The sequence below is a fragment of the Hoplias malabaricus genome, chromosome 6 (assembly GCF_029633855.1).
Source record: "Hoplias malabaricus isolate fHopMal1 chromosome 6, fHopMal1.hap1, whole genome shotgun sequence".
In the NCBI taxonomy this organism is placed as follows: domain Eukaryota; kingdom Metazoa; phylum Chordata; class Actinopteri; order Characiformes; family Erythrinidae; genus Hoplias; species Hoplias malabaricus.
In genome coordinates, this window is record NC_089805.1 from 26,248,536 (window position 1) to 26,265,991 (window position 17,456).

Here is a 17,456-nt window from a genome sequence, read left to right on the forward strand (position 1 = left end):
TTGAGATGGTTATCACTGCAGAAATGTTTTATTGCATTTCAAAATTATCGCATTATTGCACTTGCAAGCTTAGCTGGCCTCATCTCTCCTGAAGTATTTCCAAACTACCAATGTTTGATTAGTTTGGTGTTTGCCAGTCAAGCTGGTTTCTGCCTACACTCTCAGGAAGAAAAAAAAAAGGTACAGTACAGATACTGTAAAGCATTATGTAAAGGAACTTTAAAAGTACATCAGTGGTCCAGTTTTGTTCCCTAAAGGTTCATTACATTCTCCAGAAGACATGTAATCTTTAATTATATAACTGTGTAAAATAATTAATATGGAATATGATACAATTAGGCTCCCTAACTATAGTTATGCTGAATCAATACATACAAGTATTATGAATATGGAGTGCTCTTTTTAGTAATATATAAACTAATTTATGGAGAATTTGTATACTGGTCCCCTACTGGGGGCATTGTACAAAGTGTTGTAGGTTTGTGTCTCAGGTGGTGGAGTGATGCGATTGAATTGTGTTTATTTTCATTAAGCACTGGCTGCTGGAGCTTAATTACTGCAGAAGTGGCTTTTAGTGTATTTTGTGAGAAGTGGTTGTTTACTGAATCAGTATAAAATTAAAGTCTTCATAAAGAAATGCTAATAGTCACAGTGTTTGAACGTGGACTGAAGTAAAGATTTTCTTCTGAAACAATGAGTGTGTCCCTCTGTTGCTGCAGCAACAGCCATAATCTTGTGGGAAGGCTTTGTGCTATTGGAACATTGCTGTGAGGATTCGATCATATTCATCCACAAGAGCTCAGTAAGGTCTGGCACTGATGTTAAATGTTGAGCTGGAGTACAAATCCTAGTCCAAATCATTTCAAAGGTGCTGGATTGTGCTGTATTACTCCAGAAAACATCTCTATCCCACATTTGGCATTGAGCATGGTGGCCTCAGGCGTGTGTGTGAATGCATACATTCATTTTACAATGAGAAATGACCATAGACGTAGATGAAAAAGGGTCATTGTATGCTAAACGGGTGACTTCTTACCCAGCCTCTGATCCTGACATTGACTTCTATTTGAAATGGATGTGATATGCATAGGTTTACATTTTAAAGAAATTCTGATAACGGTGCAGAGAGCACAAACCAGTGGAATGGAATACAGAACAGTGTGTGTGTGTGTGTGTGTGTGTGTGTGTGTGTGTGTGTCAGAGAGAGAAGCACCTGGGTCACTCACATGCCGCTGATGTTCTCTTAAAGTTGTAGCAGGAGTAAGATTAAGAGAGAGGCTCTGACATTTAAAAGCCGAATGACAACAGTGTACGCACATTAGCCTCAAGCGCTGATGCCTCACTCCATTTCCCCTGCTTTAATATTCTTTGCCCTTAAAACATATCAGAGGTCAGCACACTGGGGAAGGAGAGAGTGTGAAAGAAGAAGAAGAAAAAAAACACTGACGCTTTGTTTGATGGATTAGTTGGTAAGCATTTTTTCGTCTTCAGTGCCGTTCTTCTTATTAATGTTACTTTCTCAAGTTCATCCGAGGATTAAGTCCGTTCTCTGCTCTCTGACTATAGTCCGGGAGAGAATTCCATCTCCTGCAGCATTCACATTAACGTCCTGCTCATCCGAGAAGCTTAGCTCAGTGTATTTGGGCAGCATTGAATCATGTAGCTGTTAAAATACAGCTGTCAGAAGGCTGATTGTTCGCATATGTCGTTAATGAATCATTAATCAATCATATAGGCATACACATTCACCATCACACAACAGTCTAATAAGGTCCCGGATCATTTGGAATACAAAATAGATTGTATTTGCTTGTTTCCTGTGAACTAGAGCATTGTGAGATTTTAAGCTTGTGCATTCTGATTTTTACTAGGACTTATATAATGGGTAGGAAATACACTTCATATATTGTTGAGGTATAAGTGAATTTCTAATGCCTACCCAGACTCAAACCCCCTACACCTACAGATAACTGTAAAAATAAACCTGCTTCTAACCGTAATGTTAACGTGAACCCTAGCTATAACACTTATTAAGCTTTAGTAAGCCTGTAGTTGGTAGTCAATACATTTATCATTGGTATCTTATTAACCCCAGCAACCTCACCAAGCAGAATATATTAAGCATCCACTAATATATCCTTGTAAATCCTTATTAGGTGAACAGCTGATAATTAACACAACAATCCAATAACTACTAATGAACTGTCTGCTTATTACTACATTATTAGGCAGTAACTAGGGTGAATTAAGCACTTTTCCAGATCACTTGTAATGCTCTTATTAAGTCATGTCAAGCAAGAAGCTGAAAATGAACTGATTAACACAGGAGTGCGCAGCATGTGACTCGCTTGCTGTTTTGAAATACACTTTGTTCCACACAGCTTTGCTCTCATGAGGAAAAGTAAATAACACAAACGGGAACAAAATATTACATTCTCTGCATTCAAATGGGGATAATGTAATATGGGAACAAACAGCCAGTTCACTAAATAAGACGCATTTTAAAGGCTTAGTAAGCACTTTATTAGGACATTATGATGCCCCCCTATATTGGAAAATGTATATTATTATTATTATAATTATATATCATGGAAAAGTATTGACATTTCTATATTTAAAACAAAATGCAAAATACTAATTTATGAATGCTCACATGATAATTGCACAGTTTTTACAGATTACATGCAAAATATGTTCCCTTTATTTTATGAAGACAATATACTTGAAACAGGGCGGCACGGTGGCGCAGCAGGTAGTGTTGCAGTCACACAGATCCAGGGGCCTGGAGGTTGTGGGTTCAATTCCCGCTCCGGGTGACTGTCTGTGAGGAGTTGGTGTGTTCTCCCTGTGTCTGCGTCGGTTTCCTCCGGGTGCTCCGGTTTCCTCCCATGGTCCACAAACACACGTTGGTAGGTAGTGGATTGGCAGCTAAAAAGTGTCCGTGTGTGTGAGTGAATGTGTGTGTGTCTGTCTGTCTTGCCCTGTAAAGGACTGGCGCCCCCTCCAGGGTGTTTTCCCGCCTTGCGCCCAATGATTCCAGGTAGGCTCTGGACCCACAGTGACCCTGAACTGGATAAGCGGTTACAGATAATGAATGAATGAATATACTTGAAACAAAAACCTGCTTAATGTTAACATGGTATTTCCTAATATTGCGTCCTAATTATTTCTACTTATTTATTTGTACTTTAAATGTAAAATAATTTCAAATATTCAGTAAAGGAAACTCATTAAAAATGGTCTGTATTTGTCCAAATAAACACACCTTCTGATACTTGTTCTGTAAGGAAGCTCAAGTTAAAATTGGCTAATTATAATTATACTATCTTATGTGATAAGAAAGGCAAATCATATAGAATTATTTTAATACTAATATTTATTCTGATTTTGTTGCATTCATTTATAATATTGTACTGTTTTTAAGTTCATAGGTTCATATTTACATAAGCTGCTGTAATCCACCTATAACGGTATATCATATGGTATCATCATTACATAATGACGTGGGATAATATATTTTATATAATTGACTTTGTCTTGAAATAGTAGTTTGAGTTTGTTTTGTTTTGTGTAATTATATAATTATTACATTATTGTAAGTTACACAAAGTGGGCCCAAAGTCTTTTCCCAGACTGATTTACAAGCTACAGAATAGCTGGGAGGAATGTAGAAAAGCTTCCCCTATTTTAGATACTGCAGGTATGTGGTTCCCTAGTTTAGTGTTGGTGATAGAGCTGAGCTGTTGACACTGCTGGGTTTAAGGTGGGAGAGCACTGAGGGTGATTCACTGTGAGGGAGTAATCAATGAACAGAAAAAAAGGAGGGGAGAGACGCAGGCCAACAGCCATTTCTACCTCATAGTGCTGGAGTCATTTCAGAAGTGAAGTCTGCTCCAGTGGCCTGACTCTAAAAACACCTGAATAAAAACTCATTGCTTTGATGTCCCTCACTAAACTTGAACTTAAATAAAACTGTTCCAGCTCCTCCAAAAACTCAGAAGTGCATCTGTGGGATTCATGGGAGGGATAAAGCACCACGACCTGTGACCACACTGATTCACTATGAACTAGAGAAACAACCTGAATGTTATATTTGACAGGAAACTAAAAAAGCTGTAGTGAGTTGTAGTGTGCCTACAAGTTGAAAGGCACCGCCAAGGGCTCCATAGTGTGTTGAAACCATTTTGGATTTATTGTTTTTGTGATGTCACAAACACAGCATAATTAATTTAAAACGGTCTATTTAACGGTTCGGTGCAGCTGTTTTAGAATATGGTTTATATTGTCACTCTCAGATCAGAAAGTCATATTGATGTTTTTGTTTGGTTGGCTGGTTTGTTGATTTTGATTTGATTGATTAACTTTTATATTGTGACTAAACTTGGACTAAATTGAAATGAATAGTAAAATAAACCCTGGGGGTTAAATCTGGTCCATTAGCTACATCCATAAAATGCAATTCCTGAAAACATAAACAATACAGAGCAGCCAATCAGAACAGAGGGTATGTACATTTACCGGTTTATAACAAACATGATAAAGGATGCTGAAATTGTCGTTCAAAGGATGTTCATTTCTGAAAATGAAAATTGTCATTAAAATTATTTGGGACTATTATTTCCATACATTTATACAAGTATTATGAATAGATTTCAAACGAAACATAAAATCCAAGAAAGAAACCACATATAGAAAGCTAGCTCATGATTTCTTTCTGAAGTTCATTAACGGGAATATGAGACACACAGGAAGGTGCTAACAGCATGATTGTTGCTCCACAGACGACCACAGCAGAGAACATGGAGACGGTTGACATGCAGCATTTTTATTAATAGCAATGTTCAGGTTTCCTGTAAGAGGTGATGTAGCAGAGAGCTGCGAGATGAAGTCAGAGAGTGAGCGAAGCCTTGGCTGGCCCTGAATGCTAGTTTGCCGAGGCTATTATAAGTAAGTGCTGTGGACAAATGGGGTCCTGTGATGCTGACTCAAGCAAGTCTTCGAGCCCGATGGAGTGGCTGTGGTCGGAGAGTGTTCTAAAAGCACCGCTGCACTCCAGAGGATCTCTGCTCATCATCCAGCAGCAGCCTGAGGAAAGATGCTGGTCCAGTGTTAGATTTTCTTGGTAACAGAACACGTTTGGAAAAAAAACTGAGCAAGATTTAGAGCTAGAGGAATTATTTTAGTAAGCGTAATCCTCCTGTTGTACTGTATCGCTGAAAATAGGCTTCTGTTTTCAGCAAAATACCATGATGTTTTTTCATGAGGCACATACTCCATGATGTTTAATACTATAGATATGAAAAAATGCTTGATGCTAAGGATTTATGAAAACAAGGCTATAGAATGTATAGACAATCACTAAATCTTCACTCAGACTCGGGTCACTGTCTGTGAGGACTTTTGTGTGTTCTCTCAGTGTCGGCGTGGGTTTCTTCTGGGTACCCCAGTCTCTTCCCACAGTCTAAGAACATGCACTCATAGAAAGATAGGCTGTTCAAAAGTGTCCACTAAGAATTTGTGAGTGTACTGGGCTTTCCATTCATGTTTTGTGTGTGTGTGTGATTTTTGAAAACATGTATAAAAACAAGCTAAATGGAAAAGGCCCAAAATTAGTAAATAAAAATAAATAAATAAAACACCCAAACATGATGAAAAAAGGCATTTACGCTTGGCGAGGTTGAAATCACCTGCACGTCTGCTGGACCTTGCATGAGGTCAGAAATATGCAGCGCTCATTAATAGTGTGCCGAGTGTGTGTGTGTGTGAGCAGATCCAGGCCTAGCCGGCTGGCGGGCGAGGTTGGCTGATACATGTCGTGTTTGATGTCAGTCTCTGGAAGCTTGTTGATGGGGACGCACACCATATGCTCTCTGATTTAGCAGGCTTTAGCGGCTGTGCCTACACACTTTCCCACGCGCTAATGGATGCCCTTCATTGCTGTCACTCACACTGGGGGCCTGCGCAGTGGTGGCTGTAGCTGAAGCCTTATCGTCCGTGGCCACCAGTCAAATCTTCCCGACTAGCCGAATGAACGCTCATCCCTATTTTTTCTGCCCCCCCTCCCCCCGCTATAAAACCTATCAGATTCAATCTGTCATATTAATCGGTTCTGCTTAAGTGAACCAGATGTGCTCGATTTTCTGGATATAAATTATAGCCTTAGTTTCGAATGTAGCCAGGTGGAACTGCCAATTATGCTACTGGTTGAGCTTTGCTTTTTTTTTTAAAACTCCCCTCCTCTCTTTTTTAATGCCAATAAATTCTCCCCAGCGACAGTGAAAAGATAAAGAGGCGGACTGATCACTTTGCTGGTGTACTCAGTGCTGCTCCTCAGCATAGCACCCCACCACGCATGCACTTGTTTTTGTAATCACAGGCTATCGAGGGCTGTTGTGAGCAAATTGTATGTGTGTAGCCTGAAGCGCTCTCAGAGGCTTGTCCAGGGGGACATAAACAACACAAGGGTGGAACGTTTGGAAAGGAAATGTATAAATATTCAAATGACTGGCAGGCTGCTATAGCCCAGTCTGAGTGAGCGATAAAACTGAAAGTACAGCCCAACCCCCCCGACACCCACTTTTGCCCCTTAGGACGGCTGTATTCATAAACAGAGTTGCAGCCTGAATGGGGTCGTGGGGGGGGGGGGTATCTTGGCGCCACTGTCTTCTGTAATTCTTCATTTTAAAAGACATTGAGAGGAAAAACAAGCTAATTTACAAGGTGATATACAGGGTGGTTTCACAGAGCAATTATCAGGTTTATGGTGATCTTGCGAAGATCCATAAAGTTTTTTTTTCTCTGTCAGTTTTGTTTCAACACGTTCCGGGTCCAAAAAAGCAAATAAACATCGCTTTAGATCTGAGTGCTGCAGTCTGGTGATGGTGTTAGAGAAAGCGTCAGGCGGCCTCCCGGTTGGAAGTAGAACGGTCTTCTGGGGATCAGGGGAGGGGTGGAGAGAAAAGAGGTCCAGCTGTCAGTTCCTCGCCTTAACGCTCCTATTGAAGTCAAGCGCTCTGCAGTGACATAATAGGCTTACATTCTGCAGGGAGGACGTGTTGGTGTGCAGCTGTATTCACCTGCCATAAAACTTACTATCCGACCATAGCCACCAACCATACTACCAATCCTATGAACATGTTCACCAACCAAACAACCGTTTTCATCATATAATCATACTCAGCAACCATGCAATCTGTGTTCACAGACTTTACAAACAAACATCTATTCACAACTCATATGAACATATTTTCCTACCCAGCAGGCATGTACACTAGCCATATCACACCCTCGAACCATACAACCAATGGGACCTCCAAGCATGTGACCATATTCACTAACAAGCCATATTTTTGAGGTATGCAACCATACTCTCTGAAATGGCTCCCTATATCACTCACTATATAGTGCACAACAATACAGAACTGGATTCAGGACAGTAGTGAGTGATTTTGGATACTACTTCATGCAGGTTTTTACCAAACAGAGCAGTGCGTATGGGTATCCACTATCAATTAGTGTCAGCTATTTTACACGGGTTGCACACTAACTTTTGTGGTGCACTGTGGGAAAGCACTGAAAATTGTCTAGTATGCTTTCAGACATTACTACAAATATAGTGCATTTTATAGTGAATAGGGAACTATTTTTGACAGAGCACATACATCAACATATTGGTCCATTATCACCAACTATACAACCAATCATATTACCGTAAATGCCAAGCAAACAGCCATATTCAGTAACTATAACTCCTATACAACCAACCCTACAGTGCCACTTACCAAACATACAACCAGTCATATGACCATATTCATCCTGTTAAACAGACCTATTCATTCATTCAACCATACAGCTGCAGTCCAGCAGCACGAGTAACCCTAGTCACCAACCATACAATCATACCAAAGTTGACTTTGTTAACAATATGAATTTGGCAGTATATCATCAGTAATTTCCTGGATTATATATTTTGGTTGTATCAGTCCGGCTAGTAAAGCTCCACAAGAGACACTGATGGAGAGTCCCAGGCTACAGAAGGTGTTACACCATGCCAAATCTCCTCTCATTGTTCTTATCTGGTGAGCAGCAGAGAAGAAGTGCACTTTTCTCCTTGCTATCACAGAGTGTGCGACTGTGGAGACCTGCTGCATTTAACAGCAGATAGTCATCTAAGAGGTATTTTACCTTGAGCCAGTCAACTGAGTCAGGGCATAAAAAAAAAAAAAACACAGTGGAAGACTTATATAACGCCTATTGAAAACTATCTGTTGTAGGCCTGCATGATAGGACCTTGATTCCATATTAGGATGTTTCTGATTGACATTACTATTATAATGCTATAAAATAATATTCACAAATATTGCTAATATTACTGATATTGCAGACTCAGTGGTGAGTTTTGTAGCCTATGAATAGTTCATTTGCCTCAAATATACTATATGGCCAAATATTTGTGGACATTGGTTCATTCACAGCCTATGTCTTGTTTACTTGTCTCAAATCCACTATATGGTCTAAAGTTTCTGGACAGCTGCTCAGTCACAATGCACACATTGCATCCCACACACAGGATAAAACTGGCCATGCTAGTTGTGCTTTGAATAAGCTCTGTTACACTAAACTAATCTAAATGTTTGTGTATGTCTATACCTTTTATTACATTAGGTGTGAATCTGTGGTGGGGTGGAGGGGTGATTAGTAGACTGCTAGTGAGTGAAGAGGCTGAACATTTAAAAGAAATGGGTTGGACAGCTTTAGTGGACTAAAAGGGTATATCTGAAATAAAGTGCGTGTTCAAACGTGTGTCAAATACAAGTCTTTAAAAAAAGATTTAATTTATAAATTAAATAATTAATACATTTATTTAATTAAATTTAAATAAAATGATCAGTGGTGAGTTTTGCTTAGAAATGACAATAGCCACATTTTGTTTATAAATAAACCTTCTTTTAAAGCTCCTGCCCACTTGTTTTTTAAGTATCTAAAAATGTATGTCTGTCCTAAAGTATAGGTATAAGTCTTTACCACATATTTATATAATAATGCTGTTTAATAGCAGTTAATTACTTCAATACTTCCAAGCTGCTGCCCACTCAGAACTCTAAGGCAAGTCAGATCCCAGGACAACCGACAGTGGCATTACCATGGCAACGTAAGCAACCCCGTTAGTAGCAGGGTGGAGTGACATTGCCAACGAGCTACAAAAATATGGCACATGCAACTAGCAGGATCAGCGTGGTTCAGCCAGACGTGTTTGAGCCATCTGATTCATTCTGATGAGGAACTTCCCAACAGGAAAATCATTTACGTATTCAGAATTTTGCTAGTGATTAGGGCGAGCTTCTGCAGACTTGTAAATAAGAATTGAGAGGATGGTGCCTTTATTGGGAATGAGATGTTTTGCAAATCCATGTTGCATTAGAGAAAGATTTTAAAACAGATCTTCAGCAAAATAAAGATTATAAATCTTAGTTATGGGTTTAATGAGTCCCAATCCACCACATTTCCCTGAAATTGCGCCCAGTTGTCCTTATTATTATCAGGAGCATGATTCCAAAAAGAAAATTGGACACAAATGAGGAATGTGATTTTGTGACTAAAATTTTACATTGTGTAATTGTAGAGTAAAATAAACAAACAAAAACCTACAGCAACCTTATTTCAAACAGTCTTAAAGCGGCTGAACCTATTACTTACTGACTTGACCTCAATTTAGACCCTTCCAACTCAAATCCAACAGGAGAAAACAAGTGATAAACATTTAAAATATATCTGAAATTTAAAAAAAGCCTGCTTTATTCTTTCAGCACCACTTCAGAGCATATTTATTGATAAAAAAACAGCAGCATGTGAGCCACTCAGATTCAGGGTGGAACTATGGGTGGTTCAAAGGGTCAAACTACAAATATGTGTAACAGGCATAGCATTTTTTGTGGCAATATATAGCTATTACATTGTGATCAGGTGCTTCTGAAAAGATGGAGAACAGGTCTGGATTTACATGGAATATGTTTCTGTATGCGAACACAGTGAAAAACAGATCCTTAAAAATGAACTGCCTAGCCAACAAATGCCCCTGGAGTAAGAGTAGGGAGAAATTGCCCCCTCTCCCTTCCCATGGGTATTAGTTTTGGGGGCTTGCAGTGTGAGACGATGAGGACTGTGATAAAGCAGTAACAACAATGCTTTATTTTGTGATATGTGCATGTGTCATCCTGATGAAGCTCTTAAAACGGCTGTATGGCTCACTTGATAAAAGTCTCTTCAGCTTTTTCTTTTGCAGGAGCTTCAATCCAGCAATTTAATTAATGACTGTCTGCACTTTGTGCTGGGCTTCATGTTCATTGGATCTAAAGATGCTCTGCTTTTTTTCCTGATTTCTGAAAGATATAGCTCTCTCTCTCTCTCTCTTTCTGCACAGTAACCAGGGAAAAGGTTTACTTAGAGAAATGAATAAAGGAGAGTAAAGTGATTCTGCAGATCATACCTTGTCTTTCTCCATCTTGCTCGTAGCTCTTTGTGAGTGGCAATTAAATTGCTTTTAACATCAAAGCACTAAGAGCAGAGACTTTTTTTGTATGCTTAAAGTTGTAAAGTCCTGGAGCTGCTGCTTATTATTATGTACTGTCACTCATCTGTATGAGTGGTTATACTGCTGTATATTTTAGAATCTCTAGAAACGTCTCAGAAAGTTTTTGTTTTATTATGTACAAAATAGGATTTGTTGGTTAAAGGATGTACAATATCTCTTTACTCTAGGGTAGTGTGCATGAAGCTGCATTACGCCTGTGTATGACTTTGGTGACAACTGATATAGTGCTATTTAAATGTATGTAAACATTAATTCCAAGAGGGGGGTGTCAACTTGCCAAGTTGATATGACATCTATGTGTGGTGTCAGAGATTTTTTTTTTCTGACATGTGTATTAAATTAACATATTAATAACATGCTGAATGATTGTTTTTTTTTTTTTTTTGGGTGTTGGGGGGGGGGGGGGTGTTGTCCCTGTAACAGCTAGAAAAGGTGTACTGTTCTTTAAGAGGTGCACGGGGAGTGTATGCATGTGTGCATGTGTGTGGCTCTATTTTTGCCAAAGACAGATTGTGTGGTGACACTAATTAAGAAGCTAGCTGGAATGATGACGGTATGTCCATAATCACTATTCTCAGTGAAGCATTAAAGGAAACGTCTATGAAGGTGGAGAAATGCAGTTCTCTCTGGTGGTTACATTCAGAAGCTTCATGTCTTTTAAGTTGGGACGGTGTGTTTGAGGGGGAAAAAATGACTGTTAAAGTTTAACTTGTCTGCAAGATTTTATTTCTGTAATGCATTTAGACATTTCCAGTTAGTAATCAGAAACAGCAAAAATAAGTTAACATTACCCACCTATGGAGCAGTACTAGAGCAAACCTCATTCCCTTTTTAACATTTGGTGTTCAATCTGTCGTCTAAAAAATGCCATGAGCAGAGAGAGAGAGAGAGAGAGAGAGAGAGAAATCCTAGCATACCGAACTGAGACAGTTTTTTTTTTTTTTTACTAATTTATATTGGGGCTTTGTAAACTGGGGCTTTGTAAACACATTAGACCAGTTTCCAGCACACAAACAGTTTTGAGAGCTAGGAAATAGTGAGGAAATATCTTATATTTATTATTAAATATATGAATTTTATAAAAAGTGTTTTTGTTTGCAGTCATAAATGTTGCTTTTAACTATGGCTGGGCAATTAATCAGAAATTAATTGCAATCAACATTCAGAATTTTTAATCAACATAATCTTGTGCATTTTGATTATATAGATTATTATTATTATTGTTATGTGTTTTCTATTGTTCATGTACTGTTCTTTTAAAACCACACTACCAAACTATAGTCATGTGATTCTGCCCCTATCTGCCACATGGAAGCATCCTAAATGCAGAAGCAGACCAAGCGACTCGAGCATGTAGTACCAAAGACAAACACATCATCTGTGAATTGGACATGCTGTATTTTGACTGTAACAACACTGAACAAGAAGTTAATGTAAATGCTGGGAAAATAAAAACACTTTCAGTGACCAAAGCACAATCAACCACCAAATATAAGCAGTGCTCAAAAAAAAAAAAAAAAAAAAGAGAGGAAGAAGCTCCCAGCAACATTAAAAAAAGTATCCCAGCTTTAATACTGGAGCATATTTACAGTACAATCCTCATCAATGCATTATGAGGGTCAAAAATACAAAAACAAATGAATCATTCATTAATCATAGGGTGGAATGGGGATAAGAAAGTATGCAGAGACACAGAGAGTCTGTAATTGTCGAACTACAAAGTGCTGCTGTATGGTCAGCGGAGCCGATGAAATGGACGGTCAGTGTAGATAGAAGGTAGGTGTTCCTAATCCAGTTATCATTCAGTGTAGTAATGTGGCTCTCGGGCCCACAGAGTGTCCACAATTTACACCTTAAAAAAATAGAACAGCACCATTTCTCTTGTCTGTGCAGGTCAGGGATAGCTGTTGAAAGAGGACAGTCTTTTAGAAAGCCGGTAAGTCTGATGGCATGGTGTGGTGACACTTACTATCCACTAAGGGGGCCTTAGACTTGAGAACTGTTCACTAAGCTACTAAGTCAGTGGCTATTTGTGTCAACCCACCCCTTGAATGTCAAGATAACCCAATAGCAGAAAGAAAAGAAGTCACTGATATTATATAGCAAACAGCAGTTTTTAGCAGACAGTTATTTAGCTGAGCTTGTGCTTTCTAGCCTTACGACCGTTGCCCTTGTTTTTGTGCTTGTTAATGTAATTTAAAAATATAAACCTATCCCACACATCAGCCCATACCAAACAGCAGCGGATCATTAAGTGTAAGTGTTGTACCCAGGTGTTATGCAAGCGTGGCGAGGGTCTATAGAACAAAAGGCCACAGGATGTTATGTGATTTGTATGAGTACGTAAACAGCAGATGGCGAGGAGAGACTTTTCCGACCCCGTGTGCTTTATTTACCTGCCTACCTGAACGACCCATGCCTGGATGCTCTGGCGGCGCAGGGTTAACCGTGTTCTTTCTGTTTTCCCGCTGTTCCAGATGAGTGCGAGGCCAGCGGAGGCTTCAGAATATCAGCTTGTTTATCAGGCGTCGTGCTTTCCGTTCCGCCTCCATCGTCCCTCTGACATTTTAAAATGTACACCATCCATGACTGATTCCCTCTCTCCTGATCGAAATGAGTTCGACCTCAATCGTAAATGAAGGTATCTGCGCCTCTGTAATCTCCATATTTTGGTAATTACACATATAATGAGTGGCGGCATGGCCTGATGAGGACAAAAGGCTGCTCAGGGTACCCGTCTTCTTCAATGAAGAGGCTTTACCTTGAGGGGTTACCTCGGTGACTCGGGCCAGAGAGGCATGACGCCGTTATTAAAAAAGTCCCGCTCTTATGGCGGCTGTCTGGATTTTTGATGCCATTTGCATAGGTTGCTCCAAGGTGATTTGTCTTGTGTTTGTTTAGGAGGGGTAGGGATAGTTTTCACTGTGTTTCCATCCTCATACCGAGGTAGAACATACAGTCCTGGCCATCTCGGGTGCTTTACCGCCGACCTTAAATAGCCGCCTCCCAAAGACCTTGAAAGGAGAGAACAAAATCTTTAACCATTCATTACAACTGTGAGGAAGTGTGAGGGCCCTGATGGAGCATAATGAAAACTAATACCGCTGCTAGTCACTGTGCTAGCTGCAGATATGTTTTATATCCCATTACGGCCCAAGTGGCCACAGCTCTATACCGTGTAGAGCCAAGAATAATCCATTGGGAAATTACCCATCAGGAGTGCAACGTTGGTGCAGAAATGAAATTACAAAGCCACTTGTGAGCGAGTGTCCGTGGGGAGGGATAGGTGTGTGTGTGTGTATATAAATGTAATATATGTAACACACACACCCAGATGTACAGCATCTGATGTGTCCCACACTTCAAAGTGGACTGCAGGCAGAAGTGGAGGCTATTTGGAATACTAAAGATTGATTTACTTGTGTTACTGCTGTTTGGACGTGATACTGACAGCTGTCAAACCAAAATAAACCTCCGACACACATCATACAGATACTGATTTCCCAGCCCTGCTATTTCATTATTTCCTTCCAACATCCAATTATTACAAATGCTTCCGTCTATGAAGGACAATGATTTTTCTCTCCGAGGTCAAACTCAGCACTCAGAGATGGTCTCTATTTGAACAGAACATTTGATTAGTACATACATCTGTGAAATCCCATCTGGAGCACATTTCAAGCAAACACAGCCATATAGAGTGTAACGACTGCTGGAGTAATAGCCTAGCTAATCTCATGCTGTTCTGTGACATGGTGAAATTTGAATTAATTTCAAGAGGCCCAAATCATGTTGCATTAGAGTGACCAGGGCACTCTACGTTATAATTACTAGTAAAGCCTGAGTGAATATGAATGCTGTAGCCATTACTGATTTTAAGGGGCTGAAAATGCAAAACGTAATCATGGGGTTTAGTCTAAGAGAGCACATCTGTCTGGGTGGTTTGAATGGTCCTCCCTGTCCATTCACCTCTCAGAGGGGGGCTAGTGGCTGGAGGTGGTGACTGGCTTCATAAGCAGATGCTAGCCTTCTCACTTCAAAAGGAGGTCTGTCCTGATCTGAAATCGAAGGCCACATGACACAAGCACAACCTGGGCTGGGTATCACACACTCATTCACTTACCCACTCAAAACTGTGGAAAATTTCACATAAACACGTGTCCTTGTTCTCGACTTCTTATAGTCAAGTAAACAGCAGAAATACTATTTCCTTAATAATGTAAATAATAATGTTGTGGGCAGAGGTAGCAGCAATTCTGTGCAGTGTTGTTTTGTAAAATTTATATGTATTGTTCATTCATTTGTTCATTGCCTGTAACTGTTTATACAGTTCAGGGTTGCGGAGGGTCCAGAGCCAACCTGGAATCACTGGGCACAAGGCGGGAACATAGCCACCTCGTCATTTTTTTGGGATAACTTTGCTGTAAAATATATATATATATATATATATATATATATATTTGAGCACAGCAGCTGTCCTTTACACTATGTGTCCTTAAGCGTCCTTGGGTGTCTAGAAAGGCGCTATATAAGTGTAACGATAATAATAATAATAATATGAAACTTTCAAGATGGATGAACCAAGAGAAATGCTCCAAACTTATTTGGAAAATGTCTGTTTTACATTTGCCTCCATGGAAAGTTCTGCATTTAACTGAACTATTCACATAGCTGACTGTTAAATTGGGATTTGATCTGGCCTAAGATCTGTTCTGTACTATGGTGAGGGGAGGGTGTCTCTGAATCCTGGCAATGATTTGATGCTGCAACACCACTTTGTGTTAGAAAACATTACAGTGTACACATTGCTGCGTTTGCATTGACACACAATAGCCTTAAAATAGCTTCACAGCATTGATTTATAGCCCTCACATGAGCCACACAATATTCCAGAGTAGTGCAACTGTCTAAGCACTGGCCCTACTATCGGAAGACAGTAAGTTCAGTCCCCAGCGGTGCCTCAGCCAGAGGCAGAAATCCAAGAGAGCGTAATTGCCCTCCCTCTCCCAATTACTCAAGGTGATGCAAGCTAATGTTAGATGTTTACAGGATTACATAACAGAACTGGGCAGTTAGTGTTCTCCTCTAAGCGTGTTTACCTTCTCAATGACGTGTTGGCAGTGGTTTAAACAGAAGCAGTGGTTGTCTTAACGCTAGCCTGGCAGCCTTGTGTGATTGGGGAGATCCAGCGAGTGGGCGGAATTGGCAGTGACTAAAAATTGTGAAGAAAACCAGGTAAAAAAAAGGAAAAGACAAGCCAGACTGTGCCACTTTCAGAGCATTCCATAGTTTGTTTGAATGAATTATGGACAGGAAAACAATCATAACTTTGCTAATTATTCATTACTTTCTCCTCATGCAGATTAGACCTCGCTATTTATGGAAAAAAAGACAGAACAAGGTGTTTTCCATCGTTTTCCTTTGGCTTTAACTTTCTAAATCTATGAATGACTTGTGCTCTGGTGTTGATTCATCTCTCGGCTCAGTCCCGAGGACAAAGTTGAGCATAATATTTGCAGCAGTGGCAAATTGCACGCCGTTCTGCCCTCCGATAAATCTTTGAAAGCGTGGACATTTCTCCTCAGCTAAGAATGATCAGAGGGAATGTCATAATTAATCACCGTTCCCCAGTGACTGAGCCCTCTTAACCTTAAAAGGAGGACAGTGGGGAGGAGAGGAAGAGGCCGAAGACTAGGGAATGACGGAAAGGAGACGAGCGACAGAGAGCTGGCAGAAAAGATGTACGACAAAACAATCCCCCAGGCGCGGCAGTATTAATGATATGCGCTGAACTCATTATTAAAGTTCCAAAACAGCTCCTGGAGTAACACAGATGGAGTCAATTAAGCAATGAGCATGCTCGCCCGCGCCGTTTCATCTTCTGTCTTTTATCTTTTCATATATTACTCTGTGGGTGTAATTAGCTGTATGTTCCACCTCGCAACCATAATGTCCAGCGATGATAACAGTTATTTTCTCCTTGTAATTTCAAATAATCCACTGCTTAATAATTGTACCAATTTCGCACCTACCTCTATCATTCACTTTCAATCGTTTTATTGTGTGCTGTTTTTCATTGTCTATGTTAATCGTCACTTTAATGACAGTAGGGTTTTACATGGGGCTGTGGAGTAATGAAGGTTTGCCATAAGTTTTTTGTAATATTTATGATCATTTTTCATACACAGTAAATAAATTATCTGTTTATAGTCAGTGCTAATTTAATTATAATTTTGTTGACCGTAACCGTCCATCTTGCCGTTTTCAGTAAATTCAGTGTGTTTTAGCAGATGAACAGATATCAGGCATGTACCTCAATGTAAAATAATTTTTTATACTTATAAATCAGCAAACTTAATTTCGCAGTGGGTATGTAATTCACTAAGATTAAAAATAAAAATGTCTTCTGGCTTTTTGTATATTTCAACACTGCACTGTCAAAAAAAACAGTGCATTATTATTATTGTACACTAAAATACAAGCAGTGTAAAGGTATATTCAAATGTACTACAGTGGTTTTAAAGTCCAGCTGTGTTCCCTAAATGTACAATATTTTCGCATTTTTAAAAGTGAAATGTGAATTTATTTATTTATTTGTTTTTTCATAACAAAACATTAAAATATATAAAATAAAATCACACGTTGGTAGGTGGATTGGAGACTCAAAAGTGACCATAAATGTGAATGTGTTAGTGTGTGTCATCCCTCGAAAGACTGGCGCCCCCTCGAGGGTGTGTTCCGGGTTTAGCCCAGTAATTCCAGTTAGGCTCTGGACCCACCACGACCCTGAACTGGATAAGCAGTTACAGATAATGAATGAATGAATAACAAGCCTGCAGGGAGTGTAATATATATGCAACTTCAA

General features: G+C 39.6%; 1 protein-coding gene across 1 annotated transcript in view; it reads left to right on the top strand.

The window, feature by feature from the left end:
* hs3st4 (heparan sulfate (glucosamine) 3-O-sulfotransferase 4) overlaps nucleotides 1–17,456 on the top strand; it is a 152,575-nt gene that overhangs the window by 128,650 nt on the left and 6,469 nt on the right. The gene's annotated exons all lie outside the window — the stretch shown is intronic.